The following is an 11,909-nucleotide window of genomic DNA, read 5'->3' as shown; positions in this document are numbered from 1 at the left end:
TTGTGTTTGCTGAAAACTTCTTTCTCTGACTGCAGATTTGAAATGTAATCCCTTATATAATCACATTTTTATCGTAAGATAGATATTGGTTCTTGGTTTGCCTGTGTCTCATAGGCCTCTTGAAAGGGATTTTTCCCCCACTGATGGACTAATTATCTGACTGTTCATTCAGTTGTTACATGAATCAATCAAATTTTCCTTAGCATTAAAACAATTTTCTATTGAATAGAAAAGCACCACCATTTATTTAACCATTCATTGAAGGATATCTAGGTGTTTCCTCTTTTTGACAAGTATGAGAAAAATCTCCTGTAGACATTTAAATATGGATTCATATATGAATAAAGTCTTCATTTTTCTGAGAGAAAGCTTGTGAGTTCCATTGTCAGCTTGTATAATTGTTGCTTGTTTAGTTTTTAAAGAAGCTGCCTGTTTTCCTGAGCAGCCATAAGAGTTTTTCATTGTCTCCAGCAACAAATGTACAATGGATCAGATTTCCTGTCATATTCGCCAGCATTTAGTGTTGTGATTATTTTTTAGTTTAGCCATTTTGGTACAGGTGGAATGATATTGTGAGTTTCACAAACATTCCTTGTCACTTTGCTTTCATGTGTTCACTTACCATCATTTTGTTTCTTCTTTTCCATTTTCTTTTTTATCTTTTTCTTTAATGTTTCCTTTTTCTTTCTCTTTCTTCTTTTCCTGTCCTTCTTTGTTTCTTTGTGTTTGTTCATTTTTTTGACAGTGCTAGGGAGGGATGCAGGGCTCTCAACTCTTGGCAGGTGCTCTATCACTGGAGCCAAGCTGCCCCTCTCCCCGCCCATTTTTCCACTGGCTTCTTATTTTTGCTCAGCCCAGCCTCAGGAGGATCAGCTGTAATCCTCCTGGTTTTTCTCCCTCTTGTCAATGAGGACGACAGCCACAAACCATTCCACCCAGCCACTGGGCTTTCCCCTGAGCTGAGATAATAGGCATGAGCACATCACCTTACTTAGCCATTGGTTGAGATGGGATCCTGAGAACTTCTTTTACGTGGGCTAGCCTTGAACCATGATCTCAATTGTCTCCCAAGTAGTTAGGATTACAGACTTGAGCCACTGTTCTCAGCTCCTACATATATTTTCTTTGGTAAAATGTCTTTCCATATTTTAAAAAAAATCCTTTTCTTTTTTTTTTTTTTTTTGGTTGGTTGTGGGGCTTGAACTCTAGGCCTGGGTACTGTTCCTGAGCTCTTCAGATCAAAGCTACCACTCTACCCCATGAACCATAGCACCACTTCCTGTTTTCTAGTAGTCAATTGGAGATAAGAATCTCACTGACTTTAGCGCTCAAGACTGGGTTTGAACTGTGATCCTCAGATCTCAGCCTCCTGAGTAGGTAGGATTGCAGGTGTGAGCCACCGTGCCTGGCAAAAAATCCTTTTTGTGTTTTGAGACACCGTCTCACTATATAGCCCAAGTTGGCCTCAAATTCCTGAAACTCCTGCCTGATTGCTGGGACTACAGGTGTAACCCAACCCGCCCAGATTACTTTTAATTTTAAGGAAAATATCTTTTATCCATAGATTGTTTACCTTTCTTCTACTGTCAAGTTTTTGAGAATGCTTTATGTATGTTAGGCAATTTATCTGTAGTTGACATATGGCTTATAAATATTTTTTCCCACTATGTGGCTTTTTTTTTCCTTCCTTTTACCAGGGCTTTAATGGAGACAAAGTGTTTAATTATTATGAAGTTAAATGGATCCGTTTTTCACTTTGAGATTCCCAGTACCAAGACCAGTGCCAGAGACTGTCATCCTCAAGCATGTGTTCTTTGTTGGGTGAACTAATGAATGGGTGCATATTAGGACACGGTATTTATTCATTTAACATATAATATTGACTGAGTACTTGATTCATATTAATGCAAATGCAAATGCTTTGATGGAGTATTGAGCAAACAAGCAATTATCTCCGCCCATATAGCTTAAACGGTGATGCTACAGGAGGCTGCCATGGCCACTACATTTTCCTGGGTATTCTGGATTATGGTGTCCAAGTCAGAAAACATTAGAAATGAGACTGGGAACCTGTGAGTTATTAATTACCTAACTCTACGATCACTGCTACCTGAGACGTGGTCTGTGTGCAAGCACCTGTGTGTTTCTTAGGAACAAATACTAAAAGAGAAATATGATGAAAGATCTATAGGGATGGCTTATGAAATGTCCCAGTAAGAAATCTATTGTCTTGGTAGGTGGAGAGGTGTTGAAGAAAGACAGTTCTGTAGCCCTAGTCAGGGGTCTGCCCTACTGTTACATTTTTCTCACACTTTTGAGTGGCTGTGGTTAAACATACAGTCTCAATTTAAGAAAAGCATCAGGAGCCAGGAGTTTGGCTTAGTGGTAGAGTGCTTGCCTAGCATGCATGAAGACCCAGGTTCGATTCCTTGGTACCACATACATAGAAAAAAGCCGGAAGTGGTGCTGAGGCTCAAGTGGTAGAGCTCTAGCCTTGAGAAAGTCCAAGGACAGGGCTCAAGCCGTGAGCTCAAGCCCAGGACTGGCAAAAAAGAAAAAAAGAAAAGCATCAGGGTGCACAAAGATGCCTATTGTAGGCAAAGCATTTATTGCTTTAGACGCTGCAATTTCATGTGTAGTGCTGAGCCATGCAGTGAAGTTAATTAACCTCTCCAGTTGGCCAAGAAGAAAGGGAGCTTTACACAGGCCAGATACACAGTTAAATTAGCATTGCTTAATGGAAGAAAATAGACTTGATCCAGATGTCTAGTATTACATGGACAAATAATTATTATCTTAAATGATCTCCTAATGGTCATTAAGTATAGATTCCAGAGTCTGTATTTGGATCAGGTACTGGCACTGCCACTTACTGGCTGAACTAGGACAGGCACATCCTCATCTGGGAGGTTTCTAAGTTAGTACAGACAACACAAAAATACCATGTGTGTGCTAGCTGTTCCGTTTTTTGTTTGCTTGTTTGTTGTTTTTCTGGGGCTGGGGGTTGAATTTACTTGAGCTCTACTTCTTGGGCCACATTCTTAGTCCTTTTGTTTTTGTTTTTGTTTTGTTTTCCCAGCTAGGATATCACATGTTGGCCAAGTTGGCTGAGAACCACAATCCTCCTGTCTCTATCTCTGGGACAGCTGGGACCACCGTCACACTCCATCAAGCCCAGCTTAATTTCTAGATATCTTTATCCCAAGCTGACCCTAACCATGATCTGCCTACCTCTACCTTCTAGGTAGCTAGGATTACAGGCATGTGTGTCAACTTTTTTTTTTTCACTTGTGTGTCAACTTTTTTTTTCTTTCTTTTTTTTTGCCAGTCCTGGGGCTTGAATTCGGGGCACTGTCCCTGAGCTTCTTTTGCTCAAGGCTAGCACTCTAGCACTTGAGCCACAGTGCCACTTCTGGTCTTTTCTGTTTATGTGGTACTGAGGAATAGAAGCTGGGGCTTCATACATGCTAGGCAAGCACTCTACCACTAAGCCACATTCCCAGCCATGTCAACTATTTTGTTGATCACCTTCAGGCAATGGATATCTGTGTGCTCCAAATTTATTTACTGAAATACTTTATACACACACCAAAAGGTTTCAGGAGGTAGGGCCTGTGTGCAATGCTGAAAAACTCATGCGGATAGAGCCCTCAGAAGTAGGGTTAATGTCCTAAGGAGGTGAGACTAAAGAGCTTTGCTCTATGCTACTCAGGATGAGCCACAATTTAAAACTTGAGTCATTTGTTTCTGCAAGAACTTTATCTTGTGTGATTGTTGTTCTTAATGTACTATGTTATTTCTCTTCCCTTTTGTTGCCCTTTGGTTAATCTCATATTGTTACTGTATCTGACTTTGTTACCTGCTATATTGTATATACGTTTATTTGATTATTTGAAATAGGAAAGGGAAGGGGAGAAACAAGATGACTAGGGAGGGAAATGGGAAAAAACATGAGAAGGGGTATCAATGTGTGAGAAGTAATGCACCTACTATCTGGCAAATGTAACTGTAACCTCTCTATACATTGCAAGAAAAAAAATGAGTCATTTGTTTCTGTATTTCAACTTAATATTTTTGGACTCTGGTTGATCTTGAATAACAAAACCACAGAAAGTAAATCAATAGATAAGGGTCAATTCTAGTGCTACCTTTGTAGGTATATTTCCAACCTAATCAAATAAGCAGTAATTGACCCTATTTGTACCTAGTTTTCTGGAATGAATTTTGTATCTAACAGTCAAGCTGACATCATGAGGGAAAATCATTTGTGTTCAAATATTGCAAATATTTTATGGTATACATAACAGCTATTTTGACCAGTTTCCATGGATAGTTTTGGCCTCTGTAGACTCAAAATCATGAAGTGTTGCAATTAAGGCAGTCCTGAGAATTTGCTGTTTTGAAATTCATTGCTAGAAAAAATATGTTCAATCAATGGAACATTCTTTTGTTTATGTGCCTTTTACTATTTATTATAATTAGATAAAATTTATTATACATGCAGTATTCCAGGTTTCATTTTTACTTTCGTGTGTGTGTGTGTGTGTGTGTGTGTGTGTGTGTGTGTGTGTGTGTACTGAGACTGTAACTCGGGGCCTGGAGTTTGGCCTAGTGGTAGAGTGCTTGCCTAGCATGCACGAAGACTCGGGGTTCGATTCCTTGGTACCACATACATAGAAAAAGCCAGAAGTGGTGCTGAGGCTCACGTGGCAGAGCTCTAGCCTTGGGAAACTCCTAGGACAGTGCTCAGGCCCTGGCAAAATAATAATAAATAAATAAAAAGAAAGACAGCACAATGCAATTGCGATTTCTACACATAGAGAGGTAGAGAAGTGAGTAGAATAACTTGTAAGGAAAAAATAAAACTTGCAATGACTAGTAGGGAATTAAGCACAAGCACGTGTATTGAAGAGTAGGGCTGTTCTCACATGTTCAGGAGGCAAGGAGCGCCCAGAAACTCTTCCCCTTGCCAGACTGCTCAAGCCCTTAGATTTGATCCCTAGCACAGCAGAAGAGAAAGAAGAAAGAAAATGGCAGCTTAAGAGACAACCTAGGGGCCGGGAGTTTGGCCTAGTGGTTAAAGTGCTTGCCTAGCATGCATGGAGACCCCGGTTCGATTCCTCGGAACCACATACATAGAAAAAAGCCAGAAGTGGTGCTGAGGCTCAAGTGGTAGAGCTCTAGCCTTGAGAAAGTCCAAGGACAGTGCTCAGGCCCTGAGCTCAAGCCCAGGACTGGCAAAAAAAAAAAAAAAGAGAAAAACCTAAAGCCTGAAGCCTAAAGAATCTAAAGTTTTACAGAGATAGGGAAAGAACAAATTGCAAGCATGGGTTTGGAGTTAGAATAGTGTTGAAATTCCAACCCCAGCAAATAACCAATAATGAAGCCTTGCTTTTAAATATCGGATTGAGAAGTTAGATATAGCTATCTATCTATAAATCAAATGTCAGGGTGAAATAAAAATGATTTGGGGTTATACAGGATTCAAGAAAACTATCATCTCTCATGCATGCTTCTTTGTAAGGAAGCTACTGCAGGAAGTGGTGAGCGAGGGAGGCAGTGGAGTTAAAGATCTAGAAAATTCTCCTGAGTGCAGGGAGCTATGGCTTGACAGGCAGTAGAACTGGGGACTTATTTATCACCCACTGGTTCAGACCATCAAATATAATGTGAACACCTGCGTGATTTTTTCCCCTAGTTTTCCAGCAACTACATTTTAAAAACTAGAACGCAATATGGAAAGTCAGTTTTTAAAATGTTTTTCATTGTTATTATTTTAAAGTGATGTATAGAGGGGTTACAGTTATATGTCAGGTAAGGAGTACATTTTTTTTGGATAATATCACCCCTTCCCTTGCATTCTAAGGGGCATCAATTTTTTTCTGGGTGGGGGGGTCATGGGGATGGAACTGTCCCGGGTGCTGTCCCTGAGGTCTTCAGCTTAAGGCTACCACCCTACCCACTGAGCCACAGCCTCACTTCCCGTTTTCTAGTAGTTAATTGGGGATAAGAGTCTCACGTTACTTAGTGCTAAGCTGGCTTTGAACCATGATCCTCAGATCTTAGCCTCCTGAGTAGCTAAGATTACAGGTGTGAGCCACCGTATCCAGCTAGCGACATCAATTTTAATAATATGATTTACTTAAGTCAATGGATCCTGAATATTATCATTTCAATATTAATATCACGAGAGGCCATGGCTTGAGCTTGTAATCCTAACTACCTAGGAAATACGGAAGCATGAGGGATTCCAAGCTAGCCTGGGGTCTGGAAATGTGGCTTAGTGGTAGGGTACTTGCTTAGCACGCATGAAGCCGTGGGTTCAATTCTTCAATACCACATAAACAGAAAAAGCTGAAAGTGGGGCTATGGCTCAAGTGGTAGAGCACTAGTCTTGAACATAAGAAGCTCGGGGACTGTCTGTGGATCTTGAGGGTCACGTGGCTCGTTCTAAGTGACACCTTGCTAACTCGTGCATGGCACATCCCAAGCAGTACCCTCTCTTGGGACCCCACACACATTCCTGTCAGCAGGAGCCCTGCTTTTCTTTGTCTTCCATAAATCTCTGCCATTTTACTTGTCCCTTTGTGTCTGTGGACTCATTCTTCAAGAGCATATTGACAAAGGACAGAGTCCTTTGTTGTTGTTTTCTAGTAGCAGTAGAAAGTGTGAAAACTGAGCTCTTAGAGAAGGTCCTGATCTGGATCCTGGCATTCGAATTGGATTCAGTGGGGAACAAATAAATAGAACATGTAAATACAATTTATGAATATACAGATGTAATTTTGAACTATAAACATAATGCTATAGCGTGACCTTGGAACTTGTCATGTTTGGCATGCACACACAAGCACAGAAATTCTTTCCACCAGCTGTAGGAGAATACATTCTCTAACCATTTGTGTTCTAATCCCTTCTCCTCCGTGGACCTATTTTCCACCAATTTGTCCTCTCTTCCTGCATCTTCAGCTTCCTCTCTTTCTCTCTCCCAGGTCCCCATCATTTCTTACTCTTACAAATCCTACTCTGGCTGATCTTTTCCTACCTGCCCATCCATCCATTCCACCAGCATAGACACCAGCCTTCTATTCTGCTCCCTAAATGTCCATTGATTAAAAATTAAAAGGTTGGCTGGCTGGACGGGCACTGGTAGCTCATGCCTGTAATCCTAGCTACTCAGGAGACCTGAGGATTATGATTAGAAGCCAGCCCTACCAGGAAAGTCTGTGAGAGTCTTATCTCCAATTAATCACCAGAAGACCTGAAGTGGAGCTGTGGCTCAAAGTGGTAGTGTGCTAGCCTTGAGCAAAAGAGCTTAGGGATACCTCCCTGTCCCTGAGTTCAAGCCCTATGATGGGCAAAAAAAAAAAAAAGACTGCCTGGTTGCAGACATTTTCAGAAACATTGCAGTTCAAAGAAAGAAGCAAGCTGGGTGCGGTGGCTCATGCCTGTAATCCTAGCTACACAGGAGGCTGAGGTCTGAGGATCTCAGTTCAAAGCCAGCCCAGGCAATACAAAGCCCAGAGACTCTTACCTCCCATTAATCATTAGAAAATGGGAAATGGGGCTGTGGCTCAAGGGTAGGGCAGGAGCCTTGAGCTGAAGAGCTCAGGGACAGCACCAAGGTTAGATCGAGTTCAAGCCCCATGACCACTCCCCCCTCAAAAAAAAGAAAAAGAAAAAGAAAGAAGCAACTCTTGAAAGCTAGCTATTATTATTCTACCCCCTAGTCTCAGAAGCCTCTTCTTTGGCCTTACCCACTACTTTCTGCTCTGATATCCCAACATTCTACTTGGGTATCGGTGCACTGCTTCCAAATTCATACGATGCTCTATAGTGTTCTTCCTTTATCCCAGGAAAGGATCTGCTCTGCCTGTGTATATATACGAAAGTATATTTGAATCAGCTAAACAACGAATTATTTGCTCTATAATTTTATCCCAGAAACAAAAAAGACCTGGGAGATGCTTTGAAACTCTAGTTGGTCTTTAATACAATCCAAGATCAAATTCCTGGACACACAGTTTCACTTGCACAGACCCCAGGAGTGTGCGCTGTTTCCATCTTACAACGGATTCGCTTATGAACTTTAGACATGATTTTAATTATGTTTGTGCAGCTGTTTCCACTGCTAGCCAAACTGTGTACAAAAAAGGTAAACTTTCTCTGGGCGACAAAGGTCTTTCTTAGACTCTCTTCATTTCTAAGAGTTCATGAAGTTGTTGTAGTTGTTTTATTTCAATGTAGTTAAAATGCATTTGATTAGGAAAAAAGACATTTGATTAGCTGGGCGTGGTGGCTCACACCTGTAAATCTAGCTACTCAGCAGATCTGAGGATCGTGGTTCAAAGCCAGCCCAGGTACTAAAGAACCTGAGACACTTATCTCCAATTAATCACTAGAAAACAGGAAGTGGGGCTGTGGCTCAAAGAGTAGGGTGGTAGCCTTGAGCTGAAGAGCTCAGGGACAGCACCCAAGCCCAAGGTTCAAGCCCCGTGACCCACAAAAAAAGAAAAAAATACATTTGATTGCTGGCTGCTAGTGGCTCATGCCTGTAATTCTAGCTACTCAGAAGACTGAGATCTAAGGTATGTGGTTAAAAGCAAAGCTTGGGCAGGAAAGCCTGTGAGACTCTTATCTCCAATTAACCCACAAAAAGCCAGAAGTGAAGCTGTGACTCAAGTCATAAAGCACTGGCCTCAAGTACAAACAGCTCAGGGATAGCACCCAGACTCTGAATGCAAGTCCCAAGACTGGCACACACAGACATACAGTGACACAGACACACACTTACGCACACAAAAATGCAGAGATTTTTCCTTCTTAAAATTTAAGTGTGCAGTACTATTGTCAACTATAAATAAAATACTGCAGAGTACTCCCTCCCTCATTTTTTCTCACGTTTTCCCTTCTCAACACGCCCCCCCAGCCCACAAATTGTAACATTCATTTCTGACATAGTGTTTAGTGATGATCAGTGTTGAATTGGTCCACCCTCCGTCCCACCAATTCTGTGATTCCCTTCCCTTCCCCAAACCAGATAAAACTATGCTTATCAAAATGAATCCAGAGGCTTTTGTTATTTTATTCTGTGCAGTTATTTCTTTTTTTCTCCTTTGGTTTATTTCCTGATGTTGTTGTCTTCGACTTCTGTATTCTTAGTTTTGTATATATGTTTATACACATTTTCTTATATTAAAGCGTTGGTTTCCTCTATTCTCCATATGGAAAGCCAATGTGGTGATTAGCATTCTAGGCACTGTGAACAAACAGGTAGATCTGAGTTTGAATGTGGTGTAGCCACTTTGGGAGAAATTCTTTATCTGATCACCAAATCTGTTAAGCCAGACTGTCTAGAGACAGAGAGTGCATCATTAATAAACATTCTTGATTTCTTAGATGTCCTAAAATGTAAAAACAAAAAACCTCCTTCCTCCATCCCTTTCCATTTAAGTTCCCATGTATTAATACAAATTCCTTATAGTAAATTTTTATTGGGATCTGAAATTAAAGAGTTGCTTACTTTTTTATTATTGATTTTGTTTTTCACTGTGCAACTGTCGTCTTTGAAGAGAAATATTTGTAAGGTTGGTTTTGTGGTTGGTTTGTTTGGTTGTTTTTTTCTTGCTGGTCCTGAGGCTTGAACTCAGGGCCTGGACATTGTCCCTGATCCGCTCTGTGCTCACATCTTGTGCTCTACCACTTGAGCCTCAGAACCACTTCTGATCTTTTCTGTTTATGTGGTACTGACGGATCAAACACAGGGCTTCATGTATGCTAGGTAAGAACTCTGCCACTAAGCCACATTTCCAGCCCCCAAAATTTCTTTGATGTCAACAAACAAAGACCATTTCTTTGTTTCAACTCAAATGGAAATTAAAGGACACACTCCCGGAGGAATGGTAGCACCTGAGACCTGAGACTCTGCCACCAGAGGAACAGGGTTCTAGCACAGTACACAGTCATTGCAGCCATCTCCTCTTTTCTGCTTTGAAATGATGCTGGCTATGAACCGTAGAGGAACACTGTAGTATCACGACTTTTTTTTAAAGCATAATGTTTATGGTTTTATTTTATTTTATTTTTTATTGTCGAGGTAATGTATAGAGGAGTTACAGTTACATTCGTCAGGTAGTAGGTGCATTTCTTCTCACACATTGATACCCCTTCTCATGTTTTTGTCCCCATTTTCCTGCCTCCACCCCCTCTAAATCATCTTGTTTCCCCCCCTTCCCTTTCTTATTTCAATAAACAAATAAATGTATATATAATATACCAGGTAACAAAGTCACATACAGTAACAATATGAGATTAACCAAAAGAAAAAAAAGAAAAGAGAAATAACATAGTACATTAAGAACAACAATCACGCAAGATAAAGCTCTTGTTTCCATATCGTAGAGATCCTTTCATTTAGTCTCATCCTATATGACCTCATGTGACTAGGTTTTGAGCTCTTGTGATCTTCTGCTAGGAGCGTCCTAGGTGTGTACTAATTATTACCAATGAGGAATATGGAAGGCTTTAAGAATTTGCATGTCATCCCTGTGCAGGGGCCATGCTAATCTTCTCTGCATCGTTCCAATTTTAGGATATGTGCTGCCAAAGCGAGCACAGTATCACAAGTTTAAAAACTAACGGTGTTGGCTGTGTATCCCTATCACTGACTTCCTTTGCAGCCTCTACGGAGCAAAATGCATTTGAGAATATAATTCTGAGAATTATCTCATTCTGGTACTAGACAAGGTTGGGGCTGGACAAGGCCACTCCCAGGCCTGGCTAACTCTGGTTTGTCTAGTGGTCTGCTCACTAACTCAGAGAAGAGTTAAACTTCTCTTGTATCAAATTTGAGGGTTGTTTTTTTTTTTCACGCAGTGGCTCACGCTTGTAATCCTAGCTACTCAGGAGGCTGAGATCTGAGGATCTCAGTTCAAAGCCAGCCCAGGCACTAAAGTCCATGAGACTCTTATCTCCAATTAACCACTAGAAAACTGCAGGTGTCTCCAGAGGTAGGGCGGCAGCCTTGAGCTGAAGAGTTCAGAGACAGGGCCCAGGCCCAGAGTTCAAGCCCCGTGACCAAAAAAAACCAAAACCACTTGATGTTTTTGTATTTTTCATTATTCATAAGCTTTGTACATAAGAATGATGAATGATGAATGTTAACATGTGTGTGTGAGTTTACTTAATTATAACTACGTCACAGTACTGTGAAATATATGTAGTTACTCAGTCTCAATAAAGAAATTTTTAGAGCGAAAAAGCTATCAGCAGCAGGCTAAATACAGAGTGTGGTGGTCTTGACTTCATTAGTTGTGATTCCTACAATGGGTTCTGACTGGAATTGGGTTCTAGCTTAGAAAAAAGGGGTCACTCAGTGCAGTCCTTGAAAACTGTAGGGCTTTTTCCTCCTGTATTTTTGTCACTAAAGAATCTGGCATTCTTTAGATCTAGAAATAAGGCAGAAAGTATGACTGAAAAATTAATAGGAAGGCCGTATGAACAAGAAAACCTCATTTTACAGCCTAACAATACCAAATCCTACTGTGTAGCCAGCTGTAGTACTGACAGGCTACCACTAGAGGGAGGAAGAAGCTAGTTATTGTCTCAACACCTGTACTTGGTCTCTGGCTCTCTTCAGTTCTTTTTTTAGGATCCATTTCGAGTCTGTTCTCTTTGTAAAGATTTAGAGAAAATTGATTGTGAAGGCAAGAAGGTTGTCCAGAGCCTTGTCCTCAGAATATCATCCCCAGATATCCAAGGGAGGTTGAAACCTTTTCATTGGGTCCAGGAAGTGAAACTATTCGGACTAATAGCAAGACATGCAAGACATGATTTCTCCTTTTTTTTTTTTGTTCATGAGGCTTGAACTCTTGAACTCAGCCTGGGTGCTGTTCCTGAGCTCTTCAGCT

At 40.9% G+C, this 11,909-nt stretch overlaps 1 non-coding gene across 1 annotated transcript; it reads right to left on the bottom strand.

Annotated features, from left to right (window-relative positions):
- Window positions 1-10,508: 10,508 nt before the first annotated feature.
- LOC150055141 (U6 spliceosomal RNA) lies at window positions 10,509-10,615 on the bottom strand. The gene has a single exon (XR_016537743.1). It is a non-coding gene; the product is annotated as a U6 spliceosomal RNA (small nuclear RNA).
- Window positions 10,616-11,909: the final 1,294 nt, after the last annotated feature.

The sequence above is a fragment of the Megascapheus bottae genome, chromosome 14 (genome assembly GCF_031878675.1).
Source record: "Megascapheus bottae isolate mThoBot1 chromosome 14, mThoBot2.hap1, whole genome shotgun sequence".
NCBI classification, from domain to species: Eukaryota; Metazoa; Chordata; class Mammalia; order Rodentia; family Geomyidae; genus Megascapheus; species Megascapheus bottae.
This window is presented reverse-complemented; position numbering and strand designations above follow the sequence as displayed.